This window comes from Lithobates pipiens, unplaced genomic scaffold, assembly GCF_037356315.1.
Source record: "Lithobates pipiens isolate NorthernLeopardFrog02 unplaced genomic scaffold, aLitPip1_a1.2 Scaffold_27, whole genome shotgun sequence".
Taxonomy (NCBI): domain Eukaryota; kingdom Metazoa; phylum Chordata; class Amphibia; order Anura; family Ranidae; genus Lithobates; species Lithobates pipiens.
The window spans coordinates 12,992,739-13,008,755 of NW_027507788.1; the positions used below are offsets into that span (position 1 = coordinate 12,992,739).

The window sequence follows — 16,017 nt, forward strand, 5'->3', positions numbered from 1 at the left end:
CGAGATATGTGGCCCCAAAATCGGGTCGCAAAATGTCATTCTCTGCTCTAATAACTAATAACATTTTGCGACCCGATTTTGGCGCCACATATTTTGGGGTCACTTATAGCTAGAAACCCCAAATTTGGTATGTAAACACAATCGTACTAGCACTACAACATATCCAAATTTTAAGTGTCTAGCACCAAGTAACCCCGAGATACATGGCCCTAAATTCGGGTCACAAAATATTTTCGAATGCGGTTGAAATAATGTCGAATCATGTTGAAATAATTTCGAATGCGGTTGAAATAATTTCGAATCATGTCGAATTCATTCGAATTCATTCGTTATATTTCTTTCGTATTCGTTGTAATTTGTTATTTTTTTGTTCGGACATTCGGATGCATCCGAATGTCCGAACAAAAAAATAACAAATTACAACGAATACGAAAGAAATATATAACGAATAAGATGCAAAATTCGGCCAAATTTCGATTTGTTACGAAACGAATTGCACAAGCCTATGTCTAATGCGCATTGCATGCCCGGCTGTGAAGACACAGCCGGGCGCCCACAGTGGCATTGCCGGCACCGCAGAGAGGAGGAGGAGAGGAGCGGGGGTTTTGTTCACCCGCATCACTGGACCCCGGGACAGGTGAATGTCTGATTATTATAACTTTTTTTGTAGCTGCTTACTTTTAAATAGGTGGAACTCCGTTTTAATGACCAGCGCATTTTTTGCAATTCGGCACTGCATTGCTTTAACTGACCATCAGAAAACACAAATCATAAAAAAAATAAAAAAATAATAATAATAATAATGAATTAATAAATATATATGGTCTATATTCATTCATACAGCTCTGTGCTGTGATCTATGTTCCCGGCTGTGGTTAGTTTTATTGCTCACTTTAATTTGCACATCTGTTATAAGTAATCATGGTTGACTGCTTCTGGGAAACCAAACTGACTATAAATCTGTCACCGCGCCACCCTCAAGCCGCACCTTGTGAAAGTCTTTAAACAGGCCTTGTATGTAATCTGACATCTCTACATCCTCCCTGGGGGCAGAAATCTTTCAGAAGTGAATCCCGCTGGAATTCATCTTTGGCTTCTTAAAACTTTTGTTTTTTGCCTAAATGTGATTGTCGTATGGTTTATACAGCACCCCACCCCCCCCCCCCCAGCCTGGGTGGGCGCAGGTGTATGACCCCCGAACATGGCTCCAGCCGCATGAGCAAACCACTCATTTCCCTGGCCCATGTGAACATGCCCTTAATGATATTTTTTTAAAAAAATTTTTAATTGAATTAAATTTTTTTTAATGGGGAGTTACTTGCTGAAATATCAGGGGGTGAAATAAAAAGACCCCTGATGTCCCACTTTTCAGACAAAGAAAGTGATTGAGGACTCAAATCTCCAATCCTTCATCTGCTACTGAATGCATAAACAGGAAGCACACTATACAGAGGCTCCCTGTTCATTCAAAAAACTGAAGCATAATAAACACGGGGGGGGGGGGGATATAGGGCACAGGGGGGTCATAGGTGCAGATGAAGGGGATCCAAAAATGGAACTCCGGGGTTTAAGTGTTGGTGACCCCCTGACATGCCACATTTGACATGTCCTTTTTTTTGGGGTGGGAGGGAGTGGATACCCTCTTTTTAGAGACATCCAGCTCCCGCTTCCTTCCGGGTCTCTGCGGCTCTGGAAGGTAGTTCAACTCCCCCCCCCCCACTCCCTGTAATTGCACATGTGCATTAGACATGTGCGATTCGTTTCATACCCGAAATACGAATTGCCATGCGTCCAAATTTTGTACAAAATACGAACTTTTGTTTTTACGAATCCCCAGGAGGAAGTCAGCACAGTACAGGGATGGTGGGAGCCCCTCATCTAACGAAAATTCGTATTTCGAATAGGAAATTCTTCAACGATATTTCGTATTTCGGATAAAAACCAAACTTCCATCAGCATCAACTGTCATATTGAGGGATATTTTTGCCTTTAAATTCATCCTAAAGAACGTTCGTACAAGTTAAGGAACCTAACGACAATACGAATTAAAATTGAATTTCGGACACGAAATACAAAGTACGCATTAATTTTAATATGAACCGTAACGGAACAGAACTAAACGAATTTATTGACGGTGCCCATGTCTAATGGGCATTGCGTGCCCGGCTGTGAAGACACAGCCGGGCGCCCACAGTGGCATTGCCGGCACCGCAGAGAGGAGGAGGAGGAGAGGAGCGGGGGTTTTGTTCACCCGCATCGCTGGACCCTGGGACAGGTGAATGTCTGATTATTATTACTTTTTTTGTAGCTGCTAACTTTTAAATAGGTGGAACTCCGTTTTAATGACCAGAGCATTTTTATTTTTTTTGCGATTCGGCACTGCATTGCTTTAACTGACCATCAGAAAACACAAATCATAAAAAAAAAAATAATAATAATAATTAATAAATATATATGGTCTATATTCATTCATACAGCTCTGTGCTGTGATCTATGTTCCCGGCTGTGGTTAGTTTTATTGCTCTCTTTAATTTGCACTTCAGTTATAATTAATCATGGTTGACTGCTTCAGGGAAACCAAAGTGACTATAAATCTGTCACCGCGCCACCCTCAAGCCACACATTTGTGAAAGTCTTTAAACAGGCCTTGTACGTAATCTGACATCTCTACATCCTCCCAGGGGGGCAGAAATCTTCAGAAGGGAATCCCGCTGGAATTCATCTTTGGCTTCCTAAATTGTTTGTTTTTTGCTTAAATGTGAGTGTCGTATGGTTTATACAGCACCCCACCCCACCCCCCCAGCCTGGATGGGCGCAAGTGTATGACCCCCGAACATGGCTCCAGCCACATGAGCAAACCACTAATTTCCCTGGCCCATGTGAACATGCCCTTAATGATATTTTTTTTTATTATTTTTTAATTAACTTAAAATTTTTTAATGGGGAGTTACTTGCTGAAATATCAGAGGGTGAAATAAAAAGACCCCTGATGTCCCACTTTTCAGACAAAGAAAGTGATTGAGGATACAAATCTCCAATCCTTCCTCTGCTACTGAATGAATAAACAGGAAGCACACTATACAGAGGCTCCCTGTTCATTCAAAAAATTGAAGCATAATAAACACAGGGGGAGGAGTATAGGGCACAGGGGGGTCATAGGTGCAGTTGAATGGGGATCCTGGACAGGAGAGAGGGTGATCAGAACAGCAGGGGTGGGGGTGAGTGAAAATGTCTTTCGTGCTACTCTGAGTAGATAAAAATAGTGTTTTAGGACAGAAATATGTGATGATAATATCTAAAACCAGCCGCAAAACCTAAAAGTGTTCACAATACACAAAATTAAAAATGAAATAATAAAGTGATCATATAAAATCACCAAAAACACAATATGTATCAAACACCTAAAAAAGTGCAAATAAGAACAAAAATAAAGTGCACAATGTGAAATGCACACTTCAAGGGAACAATATATGATACAACAGAATAAAGCGCAAAGTGAAATATCTCCAAAAAGTTGCGCACCCTACATAAGTCACTCCTTCCGTTTAGATGAACTAGAATGGAGTAAAATACAAAAACAATAAATGGGAGCAATAAATAATATTCCTTCCAGGAGAACAAAGTTCAACAGGTGGATAGATTATATATATATATATATATATATATATATATATATATATATATAAAAATAACATTATTTAAATATATATATATATATATATATATATATATATGGTGGTTTAGTGCAGGAATGGAAAAAAATAAAAATTCATGAGCAACTCCACAGTTGGTCTCCTAATGACGGTGGTCTCGCAAAAAACTCTCACCTCATACATATGAAGAAATCAGCATCACCAGGTAAGTTGGTCTTTCGGTTTTTCAATATATAAGTAATATCTGTTCAGCCAATCCGGCTCCCAAGAGGAAGTCACGTGACGTGACGCAACGCGTAGGGAGTGGCCGTAAGCAGACAAGTACCGGAAGTAACATGAGAAGGCGCTCTGAACGCCGATATTTCTGTTTATTTGCCTATTTTAACTGTTTTCAATGTAAGAGTCCAATTTACAGCACTTTAATAAATATATCCTCAGTTTACCAAACATACTACTCTATTGGAGGCATTTTTTTCTCTTCTCTCTATAATTGCATTACCTATATTACACCGGAGTATATTAGGACAGCTACGTGGAGACAAATAGGGATTGAGGAGAAGCCGCTAGAGCCATGCTGAATGTATGAGAATTTGATTGGGTTCCATCCGGATGCTGTATAAAGACCAACTTACCTGGTGATATCTGACTTATGTAGGGTGCGCATCTTTTTGGAGATATTTCTCTTTGCACTTTATTGTGGTATATCATATATTGTACATTTGAAGTGTGCATTTCACATTGTGCGCTTTATTTTTGTTCTTATTTGCACTTTATATATTTGCACTTTTTAGGAACTGTTTGATACATATTGTGTTTTTGGTGATTTTTGTATGACCGCGCGAGATCACTTTATTATTTAAGCAGGGGTGGGGTGCCATATTTGAAACCAAACCCATGTGGCTCCTCCTTCAGCAGCTGGGAGAGGAGAAGAAGCCAAGCCTGTAGTGCTGCAGGAAAGGGGAACTGCCTGCACCATAATTCTGACCAGGCCCCCCTGTTGAACTGACGGGGTCCGGACCCCATACAGGAGGACGGGTGCTACCCCCTTATCAGAAGCCCTGGGAATACCCATAAAGGTCATTAAAGTGATTCTAGAGAAAGAATGCTTTTTTTTTACTATGCGTTCAGGTAAAAAAAACTTCTGAATGCAGCTACCCCCAGCGCCCCTAAATACCTGAGTCTGATTTTGATCCTGTGATCTTGGCTCTCTCTCAGCTCATTGGGCAGAGAGGCAGCAGTGGGAGCCATTGACTGCTGCTGCAGTCAAACACAGCCAGGGAGGGGAGAGAGGGGGCGGGGCCAAGCCATGCTCTGGGTGTCAATGGACACAGAGCCAGCTGGAGAGCACGCACACACAAGTGCCCCAAGAGCAGGTGGCTTGCTATGGGGACACACAGCTGGGGGGGAGGGGCCAGAGAGACACAGGGGACCTGAGAAGTGGAAGATCAGGGCTGCTCTGAGTAATAACATTGCACAGAGCAGGTAAGTATAAATTATATGTTATTTTAAAAAATAAAATGTGTGCACTTTAATCACACCTAAGAAATTATAGTTACTTACTGATCCTAAAAGCATATCTAAACTCAAGAACCAACATGTAATGTATAGTAGCTAACCTGTCCTTAGATGTGATGGCTGCATTTGTTTAGTTTTTTTCCTTATTTTCACCTGGTGATCCTACTGTTCCTACAATTCCTTTTCTAGGATGACAATGTTCACTCACTGCTCCACTTTAGGATGGGTGGGGGCCGGTGGAATATTTTTGAGGGGGGCGACAAACAATCCTCCGACACCCCCTGGTCGGTCAGGCGGTCACGGTCTCTGCACTTACCCCATCTAGGTCATGGGCAACGCTTCCTCCAGGTGGCAAGTGGGCTGCTGTACCCTGCATCTCCTCTCCTCCTTGGCTTAGACGGCTTCCCCAGCGTCTCCTCCCTCCTCATCCTTGGCCAATAGGATTGTTTCTTCTCTTGGCCAATTGGGTGATGGGTCTCAGGACCCACTTCCTGATTGGCTGGGAGGAGATTTAGGAAGACAATAGTGAATATTCATTTGCTAATGTCACACAACAGGGTGAGATCAGGTCGCAGAGCACTGCACCCTGGGCCCATGCTTTTTTGAAGCCAATTAGAGACTCTAATCGTGCTTCTTAAAAAAAAAAAATTGGAATAAATGCACCCTACATGTAGCTTAGAGGGCCAGGCGCATGGATTAGGGGGGCGGCGCCCCTGCACCCAGTATGGATGGGCTGCCACTGTTTAGGAAAGAACTACAGAACACCTCCCCTCTCTTCTCCATAACATAGATCATAAGTTCCATGAGCATGACCCACCTAATCCTTCTTTATTGTATTGTAACGTAACTGTACTGTCTCCCTTTATATTGTAAAGCATTGCAAAAACTGTGTTTGCTATATAAATCCTGTATAATAATAATAATAGTATGGGGGGATTTGTTCTGTAGTCCACAAAGAGAACTGGTAACAATGCAAATTTTAATTTTCTATGTGCCCATGTGCTGACAAGGGACATGCTATGATTATTTAATAATCATACTTACCTAGGTGTATGCTGCAGAGAATGTTCAGAGTGGTAATGCAAGTGAAAAGAATGTGCAGAGCGGTAATGCAGGTGAAAAGAATGTACAGAGCGGTAATGCAGGTAACAAGAATGTGCAGAGCGGTAATGCAGGTGATTAGAATGTGCAGAGCAGAAATGCAGGTGACTAGAATGTGCAGAGCAGAAATGCAGGTGACTAGAATGTGCAGAGCAGAAATGCAGGTGACTAGAATGTGCAGAGCAGAAATGCAGATGACAAGAATGTGCAGAGCGGTATTGCAGGTGAAAAGAATGTGCAGAGCTGTAATGCAAGTGACAAGAATATGCAGAGCAGAAATGCAGGTGACAAGAATATGCAGAGCAAAAATGCAGGTGACAAGAATGTGCAGAGCGGTAATGCAGGTGACAAGAATGTGCAGAGCGGTAATGCAGATGAAAAGAATGTGCAGAGCAGTAATTCAGATGAAAAGAATGTGCAGAGCGGTAATGCAGGTAACTAGAATGTGCAGAGCAGTAATGTAGGTGACAAGAATGTGCAGAGCAGTAATGTAGGTGACAAGAATGTGCAGAGCGGTAATGCAAGTGACTGGAATGTGCAGAGCGGTAATGCAGGTGACAACAATGTGCAGAGCGGTAATGCAGGTGACAAGAATAAGCAGAGCAGTAATGAAGGTGACATGAATGTGCAGAGCTGTAATGAAGATGAGAGGAATGTGCAGAGCAGTAATGAAGATGACAACAATGTGCAGAGCGGTAATACAGGTGACAAGAATGTGCAGAGCGGTAATGAAGGTATCAAGGATATGCAGAGCAGTAATGAAGGTATCAAGGATGTGCAGAGCAGTAATGAAGGTAAAAAGAATGTGCAGAGCAGTAATGAAGGTGACAAGAATGTGCAGAGCGGTAATGCAGATGACAAGAATGTGTAGAGCGGTAATGAAGGCAACAAGAATGTGCAGAGCAGTAATGAAGGTGACAAGAATGTGCAGAGCAGTAATGAAGGTGACAAGAATGTGCAGAGCAGTAATGAAGGTGACAAGAATGTGCAGAGCGGTAATTAAGGTGACAAGAATGTGCAGAACGGTAATGAAGGTGACAAGAATGTGCAAAAAACAAAAACAAATAAGAACGGATTAACCTGATTTTCATTCAGCCCTATGGAAAAATTGCCTCAGTTTGCGACCAAATTGGTTCACGACCAGACTCAAGGAATGAATTAAGTTTGTGAACTGAGGTATATCAAATGTTTAATAGACAAATAAAGAAAGTAATATATAACACTTAAGCCTGGAAATAGCAGCATAATGACTTAGCAGCGTGTGGCATTCCTTAACAGGCAGTAGCAAAAAAAGATAGCAGAGATTCAGTATTAAGTCATCTGCCTGCCACAATCAAAGCCAGGACTGGTTCACTGAAATCAAGTAACATGCACAGGAGACAAAGTGAGATCAGACAACGCCTTTCAGGTCAAACTGCCCCTTTCTCAAGCCTGGTTTCCGCAGAGGCAGAAGGAAGCTTGTAAGCACTGGGAAGAACTGCAAGGCTCAACACGGTGCCAATACAGGCAGGGAAATAGCAATGAAATCAAAATTGGCATAGGCCCTACTGATAAATGGAGGTGTGGGCAGTAAGAAAAGAGAATAACAACAGTGGAAGTAAATGCAGCAAATATTTATTTGGCTATTTCTATTTAAAAACTGGGATTTGGGAACACAGAACCGGACTTCAAATAAAAATATGAATATGTATGAAATCTTAAAACAAAGAATAAAAATAAAAAAATGCAATGTTAATAAATATCCATAAAAAACTAGGGAAATCCATACAGGATAGTTTCCAGGTATACCCAGCAGAGGGTGTAATGAGCATTGGATAAGCATAATGATAAAGTACTGTTTAGAAAAAAGAAACAAAAGTAACAAGATCGTGAAACAATGTATCTTATTAAAACAAAATATCCTATTAAAACAAATACAAAGCTGCTAGAAACTATAATTCTCCCGACTCTATCCAAAACAATTTGGGTTAGATGTTAAATACCTTTCCTAGGAAAAATTATGTTTTAACCACTTGAACTCCAGAAGATTTAATCCCTCCATGTTGGTCAGGCCATATATTGCTTTTTGGCACTGCATTATTTTAACCACTTGACAACTGGGCACTTAAAGAGGAAGTAAACCCTGATGAGTTTACTTCCTCTTTCATTCCCTGCAAAGGCAAAGCATAATGGACAACTATACATCGCATAGTAGTCCATTATGTGTCACTTACCTGACACAGGAGCCAGCAAAGTCACCGCTGTCCCCTGTAGTTCGGCGCATCCATCTTCTCGGTGGGGTCCCGCAGCTCCGCAGCTGTCATTCGGCGAAGCCGTGACGACGTCACTCCCGCGCATGCGCGCCAAGACGCGCGGCATTTCCATCATCGAGGATGCCACGCTCAGTGCACCTGCGCGCCGCTGTCTTTGGCGCATGCGCCGTAGACAGCGGTGCCCGTCTTCGGGCAAATATCTCCTAAACCGTATAGGTTTGGGAGATATTTCTTGGACCTACAGGTAAGCCTTAATCTAGGCTTACCTGTAGGTCAAAGTGGTTTGTAAGGGTTTACAACCACTTTAAACCCCCTTCCGAAACCAGGCCAATTTTCAGCTTTCAGTGCTCTCAACGCTTTGAGTGACAATTACTCAGTCACGTAACACTGTACCCAAATGACATTTCTGTCCTTTTTTTCACACAAATAGAGCTTTCTTTTGGAGGTATTTAATAACCACAGTTTTTTTTTGTTGTTTTTTTTTTGTGCTATAAATGAAAAAATAAACTTTTGTTTTAAAAAAATGCATTTTCTTTCTTTCTGTTATAAAATGTAGCAAGTTTTGTAATTTTTCTTCATACATTTTGGCCAAAAGTTATACTGCTACATAGCTTTGGTAAAAAACAAAAAACAAACAAAAAAAAAAAACTAATCAGTGTATATTGTTTGGTCGTTGTGAAGGTTATAGAGTGCCAATCACTGAAAATTGATCACACCTCATGTACTGACAGCCAGGACTCATTTCTTGAGATACTAACAGGCCAGGAAAGAATAAATACCCCCCAAATTACCCCTTTTTGGAAAGCAGGGGCAGACTGACATCTCATGGGGCCCCGGGCAATAGGAGATTATGGGGCCCCCAGGCAATCAGAAATTATGTGGCCACACAATATACACACACACAGTATACAATCACACAGTATACAATCACGCAGTATACACACACACACACACAGTATACAATCACACAGTATACACAGACATGTTTCTGTTGGCTGAGAAGGTCCTGGAGAGGTAGGGCAGCTATAATCTCAGGATTTTTAGACCAAATGGATGTCGGTAAGGGACATTTCAGAGACAGATGTTAAAAAAAACACAGATTTTTACATACTGTCCCTGGTTTTATGAAGCTGGCAACCCTGATTGGGCCCCCTAGTGGCCCGGGGCCCTCGGGCAGTGCCCGAGTGGCCAAATGGTCAGTCCGCCCCTGTTGGAAAGTAGACATTTCAAGGTATTTAGTAAGAGGCATGGTGAGTTTTTGGATGTTTTAATTTTTTCCCACAATTCTTTGCAAAATAAAGATTTGTTTTTCTTTGTTTTTTTTCACAAAATTGTCATATTAACAGGTTATTTCTCTCACATGGCATGCGCATACCACAAATGCCACCCCAAAATACATTCTGCTACTCCTCCTGAATATGGCGATATATCATGTGTGAGCCTTTTACATAGCCTGGCCACATACAGAGCAGTGGTGGCTGATGACGTTTTAGGATGGGGGGGGGGGGCGCCAGACCCTGCAATTCCTTTTTGACCCCTCCCACTTGGTGGAAATGGGCGTGGTTCCAGCAAAATAGTGGGCGTGGCTCTAAGGCGGTGTGGTTAGTGTCTGAGATGAACGAGGGACGGAGGGAGAGGGAGAGAGGGATGGGGGACAGCAGGCCCAGATCCTACACAACAATAGAAATGTGTGTATTCTAGAAAGTTTAACAATCAGCAGATAAAGATATTCCAAACACCTGGTGTTAGCACTTCAATCATCCTGGCACCATGGTTGTTACGGTGTCAGGATGATTGAAGCGCATTATTTCAATTATAACATTGTAATATAAAATGAAATCATTCAACTCACTATAATGCAGAATCAGTGGGAGCCCTGAGCGTGTCACTAGCCACATCGCCTGCCACCAGGTGTCCCCAGCAGAGTCGCTCCTTACAAGCAGCCTGTCTCACCACCAAATTGCAGCAGCCTGTGTCACCACCAATTGCAGCAGCATATGTCGCCACCAAATTGCAGCAGCATGTGTCACCACCAAATTGCAGCAGCATGTGTCACCATCAAATTGCAGTAGCCTGTGTCACCATCAAATTGCAGCAGCCTGTGTCACCATCAATTGAAGGAGCACGTGTCACCACCAAATTGCAGCAGCATGTGTCACTACCAAATTGCAGCAGCATGTATCCCCACCAAATTGCAGCAGCATGTGTCACCATTAAATTGCAGCAGCATGTGTCACCATCAATTGCAACAGCATTTGTCCCACCAAATTGCAGCAGCATGTGGCACCATCAATTGCAGCAGCATGTGTCACCACCAAATTGCAGCAGCCTGTGTCACCATCAATTGCAGCAGCATAAGTCCCACCAAATTGCAGCAGCATGTGTCCCACCAAATTGCAGCAGCATGTGTCACCACCAAATTGCAGCAGCATGAGTCCCACCAAATTGCAGCAGCATGTGTCCCACCAAATTGCAGCAGCATGTGTCACCATCAATTGCAGCAGAATGTGTTACCATCAATTACAGCAGCATGTGTCCCACCAAATTGCAGCAGCATGTGTCATCATCAATTGCAGCAGCATGTGTCATCATCAATTGCAGCAAAATGTGTCACCACCAATTGCAGCAGCATGTGTCACCATCAAATGCAGCAGCATGTGTCCTACCAAATTGCAGCAGCCTCACATCAAACCCCCCTCCCCCCTTACTTACCTTGCTGTGTGTTGTCCTCTCCAGTGATGTCTCCTGTGGAGAGGTCCGTCCTCTCATACTTCCTGTTTCCTCTCTCCTGGGCGCAATTGGAGAGAGAAAAAAGGAAGTGATATCAAACTCAGATGTCAATCAAACTGCCCGACCGTAGTAATATATACTAAATGCCCGCAAATGAAGCGCCGCGTCTGCAATCTCATGATTGCATAGACATGGCACTTCCCATAGGTGCACTGTGACCAGCGTCTGAACACAGTGCACTTAAGGGGGTGACATCCAGGCGCCCCCTATGGACGGTCCGCCACTGATACAGAGGCCCAACGTGCCAGTAGCACCTCCAGGATTCACTGATAGGCTGACACTCACTTATGGGTACTAATGTGCACTATTGGGCACTGTAGTGGCACTGACTAGCACTGTAGTGTCACTGATGAGCACTGTAGTGACACTGATGTGGCACTGATGGCACTATAAAGCACTGTAGCTGCACAGATGAGCAGTGTAGAGCACTGTAGTGGTGCAGATGCACACTGATGTGGCACTGGTGGAACTGTAGTGGCACTGATGTGGCACTGATGGCACAGATGAGCACTGTAGTGGCACTGATGTGGCACTGTAGGGCACTGTAGTGGCACTGTAGAGCGCAGATGAGCACTGTAGTGGCACTGGTGGCACTGATGTGGCACTGCTAGGCACTGTAAAGCACAGTAAAAATCAATTAGACTTGCTGTGCTACACTAAATCTCTCTCCTCTCCTTGCACGCTGTATATGTGTGAGGAAAGGAGGGAGCTGAACCCCTGCATGACCCGGATTGTTTACATTGTGACCGCTCCATCAATGGATGAAGTGATTATGTGGTAAATTGACCCTTTCCTGCGATCTGTGATGCACTGGGTCCGGTGAACCCGGCGAGCATGGACACTTCCATATGCTTGCCCCAAGGGGTGTGGGGGAAGTGTGAGTTCGGTAGGACATCCCTGGATGCCCTCTCAGAACTAGCCGACTGCGCTGTAGCCATCATTCGGCTATGGCCCAGTCGGCAAGTGGTTAACTGACAATTGCACGGTCATGCAACACCGTACCCCAAAAAAAAAGATAATTTTGAAAAGAAACTATATTTTTTATTTTCTTCTATAAATCATATCCAATAAAAAATTTAAAAAAAATTATTTCTTCATAAATTTAGGCCAATATGTATTCTGCTACAGATTTTTGGTAAAAGAAAAATCCCAATAAGCGTACATTGATTGGTTTGTGCAAAAGTTATAGAGTCTACAAACTATGGGATTTATACTGGAATTTTTATTTATTTTATACTAGTAATGGTGGCGATCAGGGACTTATAGCGGGACTGCGATATTGCGGCGTACAATCTGACACTAATTAACACTTTTGACCCTTTTTGGGTACCAGTGACACTAATATAGTGATCAGAGCTAAACATATGCACTGTCAATGTACTAATGACACTGTTTAAGAAGGGGTTGAACATCTAGGGTGATCAAAGGGTTAAATATGTGCCTAGCCAGTGTTTTTGTAAATGAATGACTGAACGAATGAATGCGTGACTTGTACAGCGCTACCTATGCAAACTGAATCGCCTCAGGGTGCTTTTTTCACTGGTGTCCATCTGCGGTATAGCTCGGTCATGGGGTCCAGACACACTTTGTGTACCATGTGGGGTGCTTTTACTAAGGAATGTGTAGTTTTTTTTCCCTACTTTGCAGGGAAACAAAATCCATCACATCCCCACTGCCAGAATGGAGGTCTGCCTTGTTTACATAGGCAGAGCTCCGTCCAGCCTCTCTCCTTGACGATCAGTGGATACCGGCGTACATCCATTAATCTAATCACAGCAGGAGCTGTGCGCTGATGGCACACACATGAGCTCCCTAAAAGTGCAGAATCACATATATATACGTGATTCTGCACAGAACACCTGCTTTGTAGCAGTAAATCTGCTATGGGGTGGTTGTTAAATGGTTAAAACAAATTATTTTATTAACCGCGTGCCGACCAGCCACCGCAGTTATACTGTGGCAGGTTGGCTCGGCTAAGAAAATCGTCGTAGGTGTACATCAGGCTCGTACATGGTGATCTGGGGGCACGCGCACTGCCAGAGGAGCATGTGCGTGCCCATTGGCCAGCGGGGGGGAGCCAATCACTAAGTCTGGCGGACTCAATGTCCGCCGGCCGCCCACGATTGCTTCCCACAGTGACAGAACGGGGATCTGCCATACTCAACTAGGCAGATCTCCCTTCTGATGGATTAAAAGTCCCAAAGAAGCCTCTTTTTCATGTATGCATAGGGATGGAGACCCGTGTCTCATTCAAAGTCTCAACCTTTCTTCTATAACTCCTTTCTGACGGGATGATGCTATGCAGAAAGACGGCTCTGTTGGCTGTTCCAGGCAGCCCATCCCCCATACAGTTAGAACACACAATAAGGGAACACATTTAACCCCTTGATTGCCCCTGATGTTAACCCCTTCCCTGCCAATGACATTAGTACAAAGTCAGTGCATATTTTAGTAATGTCACTGGTGCCCAAAAAAGTGTCAAAAATTTCAGTTAGGTGTCCGATCTGTCCACCGCAATGTCGCAGTCCTGCTAAAAAGTGCCGATTTTACTCAATATACACTCAATGTTTGTTTTTGTTTTTATTAAAAATATGTAGCAGTATACAAATTGGCCTAAATCGATGAAGAAATTAGATTTTTTTTTTATTGGGTTTGTTTAATAGCAGCAAAAAAATAAATAATAATAATAAAATAAATAAAAAAAAATATATATATATATGTATATATAAAATATATATATATATATATATATATATATATATATATATATATATATATATATATATATATATATATATATATATATATATATATATATAATATATATTATTTTTTTTTAAATGTCAGTCTTTTCTTGTGTATAGTGCAAAAAATAAAAACCGCAGAGGTGATCAAATACCACCAAAAGAAAGCTCTATATGTGGGTAAACAAGGACATCAATTGTGTTGGGTATGGCATTGCACGACAGCGCAATTGTTAGTTAAAGCAATGCAGTGGCACATCGCAAAATATGGCCTAGTCATTAAGGGTGTAAATCCTTCTGGGGCTGAAGTGGTTTTATATATATATATATATATATATATATATATATATATATATATATATATATATATATATATATATATATATATATATATATATATATATATATATATATACAGATATGTATATAGATATCTATATATAGCTATATATATATATATATATATATATAAAACCACTATATATATTATAACCACTACCATATATATATATATATATATATATATATATATATATATATATATATATATATATATAATACAAAGATACAAAGCTGCTAGAAACTGTAATTCTCCCTACTCTATCCAAACCTAAAAATTAGGGTTAGATGGTAATACCTGTTCTGGGAAAAATGTATGCTTTATTTTATTATTTTTTGGGCTCTTTTCTTCCAGCTTACGTACATTGTTGACTCCCTTACTTACTCACCCATTATTCACCCTTTCCTTTCTAAAAACAGAACTGAGTCAGTTGAGAAATCCAGACTCTCATTGACTGGAAAACAATTAATAAAGAGGAAGAGTTAAAAGAAGGCTTTCCTGTTACTATATTTCTACTTCTCTAAAGATTATTTGTATCTCATGGCAGGATCTGCTGGATCACTGGAGGATTTGGATTCTGGTCAGTGAAGGCAAAAGGAGACATTGGAAGGTTGCTTGGACGCATGTCCCTTTACTGAAGACACCTCCAGGAACTGTCTTCTGTCAGCAAAATACAATGAAGATCCTAACCTTTCTCCAGAATTACACGCCATGTGACTGAGATGGGCCTAAATGTGGCGGAATCGTGACTACATGAACAATGACTAAATGAAAATGCAACTCTTTAGGATTTGGAGATTGCACTGGACTGACTCAACCAGTCATCGGTCAATGAGTAGGAGATGATGGGGGAGGGTTGGATGAATTCCCTTCCAATGGTTTTGTCCCAGATTAAAAATAAGATGGCGGTAAGCCCTTTTTTTGGAGCCTTGGGCTGCTACCTCTGGGTATGCCCTTAAGGTTGTTTCCTTTTAAAAAGGTCGGTAGCAAAGAGCGCCTGATATCCAGTGAATGCAAGTTGGAAGTTGAGTTTGTAATTGTTTATTGAGAGTAGCAACAAGTAATCAAGGCGACGCGTTTCAGAGGAAAAAAGACTCCACCTTCCTCAGGGCTGTTGCTGCATACTAATGATAAATGGGGAAGGATCCCAAACAGGGATGCCTCTGTAAACACCTCACAAACAGAGATGCTCCAAACAGGGATGCCTCAATAAATGCCTGTTTACAGAGCTGCCTCTTTAAACACAGACGTCATCAATCTTTAGATATGTGCAATTAGTTTCTTTCCAAACTCGTTTTTTTTATGAATTTCAACAAATTCATTCATTTGGAAATATCCGAATTAATGAAAACCCGTTTAACAAATTTTTCAGAATTTTTGTAAATTCGAAAGTTCGTAAATTAGAAAATTAGAAAATTCGTAACGACTTAAATTAAAAAATTCGGAAATTTGGAAATTCTACAATCTGAAAACCCGAAAATTAGAAAATCTGAAATATAACTAACTGATAATAACTTAACTATTACTAACTATAAAATTATAGATATTGGAATTTCCTTTCAAATTTGGCTGTGAATGTAAAGAATACGAACTTACAAATTATCCAAATTATCCAAAATAAC

General features: G+C 41.5%; 1 long non-coding RNA gene across 7 annotated transcripts in view; it reads left to right on the plus strand.

Moving 5' to 3' along the window:
* Nucleotides 1–15,671, plus strand: part of LOC143933537 (uncharacterized) — a 483,729-nt gene extending 468,058 nt beyond the window's left edge. For all 7 annotated transcript variants that reach the window (XR_013263113.1, XR_013263115.1, XR_013263118.1 and 4 more), the window contains one exon: nt 14,943–15,671. This is a non-coding gene — a long non-coding RNA (uncharacterized LOC143933537). The remainder of the gene's footprint in view (nt 1–14,942) is intronic.
* Nucleotides 15,672–16,017: the final 346 nt, after the last annotated feature.